Genomic DNA, 9,587 nt, shown 5'->3' with positions numbered 1-9,587 from the left:
TTGCAACAAAACTCATCACTCCGCTACAGCATCCTTCATCGTCCATCTGTCACTTCGGGACGTTAATCCGAGGAGTTACTTTAAACACTATGTGATGACCCCCATAATGCGCAGGTCCACACGGGACGGAGAGGCAAAGAGACACCGTATGGCTCAGTTTAAACAAACAGGTATATTCAATAATTACACATGATTAAGATTATACATCAGAGGCTGGGGCGTCCGAGCTTACGTGCCGACGACTTCATGGGGGCGATGGAGTGGCTCCGGAGTTGGGCTCGAGCGGTTGCTGGCAGAAGCTGCACGCCGACGGGCTTCGGCGCTGAAGGCCCTCTTGGCGAACGATGTCGTCCTGAGCGTGCTTGCAGTAGAATTTCAATAGTCGTCCGTTTCTTCGAGGATGGTTCACAAACCCTTCCTCTAGTGTCGTTCGGCTTGGAAGATGAACAGGAGGCGAGCTTGTAGATGATGACAGCAGAGCATAATTTTACAACATACATATACAGAGAGTTAAACTGGAAAAAGCAGAACTGAATTTTCAAAAGATCAAACTTTGCACTACTTTACTCATCGACCGGCAGGTTAGTGCCTAAGTAGCATCACATTACATGCTAAGCATGGAGCCCCAGCTCAGACTGGACTGCATCCGTTTACATGTGCTTTTAAGCACTTGATTAACAAAGGACTAAGGGCGGTCATTTCCAGTGGCCCGCCCAAAGCATCAATTCTCCAATCCAAAATAACATGCGAGATGGGGACCACCCCTTGGGTAGGGCTTAGCCTCGAACCCAGAGTCTGTTAACAATACAAACTAAATAAACAACAAAAACGCCACCACTCTCTCTCAAGTGAGAGTATACACAGGCTCTCTCTTCGGAGCTAATTCACTAGCGCCTGTCTTTCCACATTCTTGGCGAGTCTTGCCTGTTCGCCATGACAGGTGTCCGTCACGGCCCTTCTGGGAATGCTCTTTTGTTCACGAGGCACGGCGGGAAGCTGTGGGTGCCTTCCCGGCGATAGCCCACGTCGTAAGGGGAAGGAGGGGGGGCTAGGGCTTTCACTTGGGCGCACAAACATACTACACCACTTATGGTCTCGCCCCCTTCACGTGTTGAGTCAGAGGGAAAGAATGTTGTCTTCGCGGTAGCGCATAGCGTCGGCTGTGGTACGGCGCGCTCTGGCCCGCTGACAGCTCCCTTGTCCTGGAATGTGCCCGGAAATTGGGGAGGATAAGGCCTGTTTCCCCGGGGCGGCGGCGGGTCCGGTTGTTCTGGTCGTCACTCAAAGAGCATGGCTGGGTAATTGATTATGCCGCTGTCACGGGTCTCCGTCTACGCCGCGCCGTCGAACGTGGATCCTCGTAGCACACACGGAATGTCACACTCGCTCACCCTCCAGAAGAATGTTCTCCGAACATTTGAGTCCACGCAGCTCCCCTTGTCTTTCTGAATCGCCTCGCACAGTGCGTCCGACAAAACACTTTTCGCTGCACTCAACACCACTGCACAACACCATATGCCTCCGCTGTCAATACTGGCGTCTCCAGGGGCAGCACTGATCTTCTTTTACAGATAAACATAAAACTCAGCACCCAAGCCTCTCCTTTCTAGTCCAAACTGGACGAAATAAATTTACCACAGTTACAAAGGAGCTCCCACTTCTAGCACGATCACGGCACAGACAAAAATATAGATAACGAAAGGAAGTAGGGCAGGTTCTGCATGCGCTCCGCATGCTCTCCTGTGAAGGTGTTACTTAATGACAGAAAGGTTTAACTACCAACTCCGATAACTTAACACATAAGCACATAGCAATGTTATGAGCTGTGGCATTACACAATTCTAACCAGTTCAAAACTCCGCTCTGTTTACGCCATTAGTCCGACTTAGCTTTCCGATTTCGCAGCGGATATCGGCCTTCATGAGTCATACTAAGTAAGTCTGTGCCCCTTTGTCTGCTTTGGGACTCGCGAGGGATCGTGGCAGGAGCCTCTCCTGGCGTTATCTGCGCGGCAACCTCGCGCGCTTCTTCTTCTAGCAATGCATGAAGTAAATCCGGTGGCATTCCGGCCGTCACCTCGGGCGCCTGCCGAACAAATGCAGGAGAGGGCGTTTCTTGCGAACTATCTGCGCGCTCCGCTTCACTTCTGTCCCCATCAAAATCCGCGCTTTCCCTTTCCTCATTTCGTGAATACTGAACCGGTGCCGACTTGAGGCGATTTGCGTGTATCCTTATCAAACGCCGGTTCACGTCTCGGACTCTGAAGTTTACCGGAGAAAGCTTCTCGACAACCTCGCACGGTCCTCTCCACTTCGTCTGGAACTTACGAGCTAGCCCAATCTGCCTTTGGCAGTTTTCAATGTACACGCTGTCCCCCACATTAAACGGCGCGTCTCTAGCACTGCGATCGTGCACCTCCTTCCTGCGCTTCGCCGCTTTCTTTAAGGACTCCTTTGCGATGTCCCTCGCCACTTGCAAGCGCGATTCTAGCTCAACCTTATAGTCGTCCAGTGAAGCGTATGGGACACGACGGGGGCCCTCTGGCACTTCACTAGGCTGGTCCGGGTCTCGGCCGTAGAGAAGAAAGAATGGCGATTCGCCCGTGCTCTCGTGTGCTGCGGAATTGTAGGCAAACATTGCATACGGGAGCCACAAATCCCAGTCCCGCTGGTCGCGCGAAACAAAATGCGACAGGAACCCGGCCACGGTTTGGTTCAGTCGCTCCACCGCGCCGTTGCAAGCCGGATGGTACGGTGTTGTCTGCTTCTTAGCGATCTTAAGCAGCTCGCAAACTCTCCTCATTAGCTGCGACACGAAGTTCGTTCCCCGATCTGTCAAGAGTTGCCTCGGGGGTCCATGTCGGAGCACGATCTGTTCGACAAATGCTCTTGCAACCGTGTCTGCCTTCTGATCTGGGAGTGCTACCGCTTCCGCGTATTTTGAAAGGTGGTCGACAAATACTAAAATGTACTTGTTTCCGGAAGTGGTCGTGGGCAATGGGCCCATTATGTCCATACCTGTCCGCTCGAAGGGAGCCGAAACCTCAGAGAACGGCTGAATTGGAGCTGGTCTTCGTCCCTTGGGTGTTTTTCTTTCGAGACAGGAATGACACTTCGCACAGTAGTCTCTAACATCCTGTCGCATGCCACTCCAAAAGTACAAACGCTCCACACGCCTGCGTGTCTTTGCTACGCAAAAATGACCGGCGCATGGCGCATCGTGAAACTCGCGAAGAACCCTTTCTGTCCACGACCGAGGTATGACGACTCTCTCCCAAGCGGTTTTCTCTGGTCTCCCTTTCCTGGTTGGCCTCGTGCGCCGACACAGGGTGCCGTCTTTGTCAATGAAATAACCTAGCTGTTCGGGGTGAGACGGTGCGCCCTCTAAGCTTTCGATTATTCGCTTCAGGTCAGGATCTTTGCACTGCTCTGTGCGTAATTCGGCGGGGTCGACTACGGGGACAAACTCATCTATAGCTGCCACGGCAGCTGTGCGGCTGAGTGCATCAGCATTCAGATGTGTCTTTCCTGACTTGTGCTCAACTTCAAAGCAGTATTCCTGCAGGTGTAGATTCCATCTAGCGAGTCGCGAGCTAGGGTCCCTGACACTCATCACCCATTTCAGAGGATGGCAGTCTGTGACTAGCTTGAATTTGCGGCCGTAAAGGTAGCATCTGAAGTGCTTTACTGCCCAGACAACGGCGAGGCACTCCCTTTCCGTAGCTCCGTACTTTTGCTCTGTGGGGCTCAGCTGTCGGCTAGCAAAAGCAACGGGATGTTCTTTGCCCTCGATAACCTGAGATAGCACGGCACCAACTGCGAACTTTGACGCATCTGTGGCCATAACGAAGGGCAAATTAAAATCCGGGAGGCGCAACAGCGGTGCACTCATTAGCTTCCTTTTCAGGGCCCCAAAAGAATTCTCCGCGTTTTCGTCCCAGCGAAAGGCGACATTTTTGGCTGTTAAGGCGGTGAGCGGCTTAGCGAGCTTGGCGAACTCCTCTATGTGCCTTCGGTAGTAACCGATCAGGCCGAGAAACTGCCGGACCTGGCGGACGCTAGTCGGGGATGGAAAATCCGAGACACACCTTAGTTTCTCAGGGTCCGGTCGCACGCCGTCAGCTGAAACAACGTGCCCGAGGTACTTCACCTCGTTTTTGAGGAATTGGCACTTAGAGGGCTTCAGCTTGAGACCCGCTCCTCTTAGTCGCACCAAAACCTGCTCAATATCGCGCAAATGGTTCTCAAAACTGTCACTGTATATGATAATGTCATCCATATACACGAAGCACAGCCTCCCCAGAAGACCTGCCAGGATAACATCAGCGGTTCTCTGCCAGACAGCAGGGCTGTTGGCCAGACCCATCGGCATTCTTTTCCATTCATAGTGCCCTGAGGGCGTGTTGAATGCCGTTTTCTCGGCATCTGCCGGATCCATTGCTATCTGCCAGAATCCCGCCGCCATGTCCACTACCGTGAAGTACCTGGCAGAGCCCAGCTGAGAAAGCGTCTCCTGTATATTGGGGATGGGGTACGGATCGATGCGAGTTACGGCATTTAGTTTGCGGTAGTCCACTACCAATCGATACGAGCCATCTGGCTTTTCCACCAATAGTGCTGGTGCTCCCCAGGGTGACTTTGAGTGTTCGACAATGCCGCGATCAATCAGGTCCTGCACCTGCCGCTCCATCTCCTCACGTTGGGAGTAAGGAATCCTGTACGCACGCTGGTAAACGGGCGATGAAGTGCCGGTTTCTATCCTGTGCTTTATAACGCCACAGCAGCCCAAATCCAGGTTGGACGCGGCGAATACCTCCGAGGAGTCGTTCAGCAAACCAGCCAGAGCCTCCCTCTCCCTGGATTTTACGTGAGAAAGATCGAACGACACCTTTGGAGCAGCCGAAGGACTAGCATGCTCTACAGTTGCGAGTACCGTATCGGTGGGCTCACGTTGCTCTATCGCAGAGGTGAAGAAAGCCAATGTTTTGTTCTTGGGAAGGCTCAGTGGCTGCTGGCTACAGTTAACCACCCGTAGGGGCACTCTGTGGGCGTCATTAACTGTCACGAGGCACGCGGCTGCCTTCAGGCCATTGCTGAGAGAGTCGACCGGCTCAAGCACTCCCACGGCGCCGCTCTCTACATCTGAAGGCACAAACGCGTACAAAATGTGCTCCGACCAAGGAAGGACGACCGCCTCCTCGACCAGCCGGACGGCAACCCGCGAATATACCTTCTCCAATGATCCCACTGTTTGACGGGTGTCAATATCGGTAATGCGAATCTCAGCCCCTCTCCTGTTCAAAAACGGAACTTTTGAGCCGCCCGCATTAACCTCTTCCTCAGAGAATGAGACTACTACCTTCCCTTTTCTCAAAAAATCCTGCCCTAATATACCTGACACTCCGTTTGGCAGAGACACCGTGTCCGGGCATACGTAGCAGGGGTGCTCCAATGCAATTCCGCCGAGAGAGAAGTGTAACCGGTAGAGTCCACTTATGCCAAGAGGATCCCCCGTTATGCCTACAAATTTGGTTGCCATACCACCAGACTCTTCCAACACCTCGCGGTCCCCCTTCCTTCGAAGCGTGTTAAAACTGCTCTCCTTAAGCAATGTCACCTTTGACCCCGTATCTATCAACAATTCCATACAACAACCATTTAACTTGCAACGCACAACAGGGCATGCCTCGTCGGCCACACAAACTACCACCACCTCATCATCTACTGCTCCCTCCCCACGCTCCTCAGGCTGGGGAGGACTAACTAGTTTTTTGACTCGGTATCTGGAGCCCCGCTGTAGGCTTGCTTAGGGTGTGTCTCGCCTGCTTCTCTTTGTGGCTCCCCACGGCGCACGTTTTGGCAGAACCTGGCGATGTGTCCGCGACCCTGGCAAGCGAAGCATACGATTTCTTCAAAATCTCGCATACCGCGCCTGTAGCTTTGTGGCGGTCTCCGGTTTCCAGCGAATGGGCGCTGTTGAGCGCGCGCTTCAACCTGGCATTCTACCTGCTGAGATAGCAGCTGTTCTAAGCGATCTAACCGCTCTGTCAAGAGAGCAACCTCAGGGTTGAGCACCGCTCTCTCTATGACGCGTACTCTCGCTGCGGCTGTCGTTAACGCCTCATTTTGTTCCTCATCCAATGCGGCCTCCACGGCTTGGTCGAAATTGCTCGGCTTGCGCGAGAGCACGAACCGGCGCACGGGGTCTTGCAGACCGGCCACGAACAAAGCGGTCATTTCCTCTTTAAGTATATCCTCCGCGTATTTCTTCCTTAGCTGGTCTCCTTCCTCCTCCCTGCTTAACGTATCGCGTGCTAGGCGCTGAAGCCGCGACGCAAATGTTCGCACGTCCTCCCCTACCATCTGTCCGGCGTCACGGAACCTCTGTACCCGCACGTGGCGTGGTTCAGTGTCGAAATGCTCAAACGCGAGCTTCTTAAATTCCGCAAATTATTTTGTGGATTTTACTTTTTCGTCTCGCCAGGCAAAATCATGAGCAGCTCCTGCCATCTTACACCTCGCCATTCCCAGCATTTGAGCATCGGACCATCCCCCCATTTTCCCAATCTCTTCTAGCATGGAAAAGAAATCGCAGATTGGAACCCCTGTCTTATCTCCCGTAAACGTCGGAATGACGCTTCCTAATGCCAGCATGCTTGCTCCGAGCGACGGCTGTGGAGTGGGAGCTCCCTCAGATACAGTCATTTTTTTTTTCAAGCCCTCCAGTGCCTCAAGCCTCTCAAATGGGGGTAAAAGTCCCACAATCAGTCCCGTGATTCCCTTTTGATTACAATTTTGAAGTCATGAATGTCACAGCATTCAGAGGACATTTGCTTCTGAGACCCCACTTCTGACACCAGTGTGATGACCCCCATAATGCGCAGGTCCACACGGGACGGAGAGGCAAAGAGACACCGTATGGCTCAGTTTAAACAAACAGGTATATTCAATAATTACACATGATTAAGATTATACATCAGAGGCTGGGGCGTCCGAGCTTACGTGCCGACAACTTCATGGGGGCGATGGAGTGGCTCCGGAGTTGGGCTCGAGCGGTTGCTGGCAGAAGCTGCACGCCGACGGGCTTCGGCGCTGAAGGCCCTCTTGGCGAACGATGTCGTCCTGAGCGTGCTTGCAGTAGAATTTCAATAGTCGTCCGTTTCTTCGAGGATGGTTCACAAACCCTTCCTCTAGTGTCGTTCGGCTTGGAAGATGAACAGGAGGCGAGCTTGTAGATGATGACAGCAGAGCATAATTTTACAACATACATATACAGAGAGTTAAGCTGGAAAAAGCAGAACTGAATTTTCAAAAGATCAAACTTTGCACTACTTTACTCATCGACCGGGCAGGTTAGTGCCTAAGTAGCATCACATTACATGCTAAGCATGGAGCCCCAGCTCAGAGTGGACTGCATCCGTTTACATGTGCTTTTAAGCACTTGATTAACAAAGGACTAAGGGCGGTCATTTCCAGTGGCCCGCCCAAAGCATCAATTCTCCAATCCAAAATAACATGCGAGATGGGGACCACCCCTTGGGTTGGGCTTAGCCTCGAACCCAGAGTCTGTTAACAATACAAACTAAATAAACAACAAAAACGCCACCACTCTCTCTCAAGTGAGAGTATACACAGGCTCTCTCTTCGGAGCTAATTCACTAGCGCCCGTCTTTCCACATTCTTGGCGAGTCTTGCCTGTCCGCCATGACAGGTGTCCGTCACGGCCCTTCTGGGAATGCTCTTTTGTTCACGAGGCACGGCGGGAAGCTGTGGGTGCCTTCCCGGCGATAGCCCACGTCGTAAGGGGAAGGAGGGGGGGCTAGGGCTTTCACTTGGGCGCACAAACATACTACACCACTTATGGTCTCGCCCCCTTCACGTGTTGAGTCAGAGGGAAAGAATGTTGTCTTCGCGGTAGCGCATAGCGTCGGCTGTGGTACGGCGCGCTCTGGCCCGCTGACAGCTCCCTTGTCCTGGAATGTGCCCGGAAATTGGGGAGGATAAAGAATGTTTCCCCGGGGCGGCGGCGGGTCCGGTTGTTCTGGTCGTCACTCAAAGAGCATGGCTGGGTAATTGATGATGCCGCTGTCACGGGTCTCCGTCTACGCCGCGCCGTCGAACGTGGATCCTCGTAGCACACACGGAATGTCACAACTATTATTAAAGCGAAATCATTAGATGGCTCAGTTGTAGGTTATCTGTCCGCAAACGTTGTCCGCAATATATATACAGCGCAAATGGTTCTGGTTATAGCATAAAAATTAGAAAATAAAATTGATGTCTAGTTGCGAACCGAATAAGGGCCGCCGATTGGCCCACTCGGCCGCGTCACTTCGCCCTCTACGCTCAATAAAGGCGCGTCTGCTAAATGCGAAATTTTTAAAAACGTATCTTAAAAATATGTAGTGAGGCCTACATTAATAGTAGCACGTTAATTCCATACGCTGTAATCGAGCGAGCACCAAATTTTCTCCGTTTCCGGTAAATTTCCTCCGTGCTTGGCGTGCAGCCGTAGTCACATCAGGCGGCCCCCAATGAAACACCCCACTCGTATGTACGGGGCTGGCCGAGCAGATGATGCAGGTGGCGGACGTTTTCGCATTTATGCACGTAAGGAGACTTAAGTACACTTCATACTTTATTAATCTCCTTTAACTCCTTTATAATCGTAAGAACTAATGTAAATATAATGTTAAAGAAAATAAGCTAAGTGTTTCTGTATCGCTGTAAACGAAAGCAGCACACAGCTTTCTGAATCGCCATGCATTTGAAAAAAATTGCAAGGAGTTTGTCTGTGAACTTCCTACTGGTTTAAAGCACCCACAGTGTTTAAACTCTGCGGCAGCAAACTGCTTGATGTACGCAGCAACTTCTGTTTTTTAAGTGTATACATCACCATTATAAAAACTTCCCGCCCACAACAGAAGCTTACGCGGGCCTCTTGTAGCACCGTTATAAAGTGGTTTCTTTTTTTTGCCACGCTAGCTGTCAACCTAGTTTTCCAGGTTTCGCGTTCTTGCCGGCCCGGCGGAAACGCACGTAAAGAGGTATGAAAGAGAGGAGGATCAGAACGCAAAAGCGTGGAAGGACGCGAAGCCGCGTGGTGAAGAGCATGGTTAAGTCTGGGATGAAATCGGATGTAATGCAAGCGCCTGCGAGTCGGGCGAACAACAGACCCGCACATTACCAGCCGGACCATCGTGATCCGGCACTCGGCACCGTAAAGCATTCCTCATTAGCAGGATAATCTACTCCTACCCCTCCTATAATTTCCGCCGCCGGAGGAAAGAGGAAGCTGTGAACCGCACTGTATGTTCAGCATGAAAAGCGGCACTAAGGCTGCCCCAGTACGGCAGCACACAGCATCCCCTCCGTCTCCGCATCTACAGCACGCTCGTAGGACTAAGCGGAAAACAAGACCGCCCAAATCCACCACATATCCCGCACCAATCACGCCCGGCTCACACTTGACCGTCCGAACATCAACCCCATTGGCAACGTTCACACCACGGCCCCCATTTCTGATAGTCGATAGCCGCCCATCAAACCAACACCTAAACACATGCTACCTGGCCGCCATGATACGCG

Source organism: Amblyomma americanum, chromosome 5 (genome assembly GCF_052857255.1).
Source record: "Amblyomma americanum isolate KBUSLIRL-KWMA chromosome 5, ASM5285725v1, whole genome shotgun sequence".
Classification (NCBI taxonomy): Eukaryota; Metazoa; Arthropoda; class Arachnida; order Ixodida; family Ixodidae; genus Amblyomma; species Amblyomma americanum.
This window is presented reverse-complemented; position numbering follows the sequence as displayed.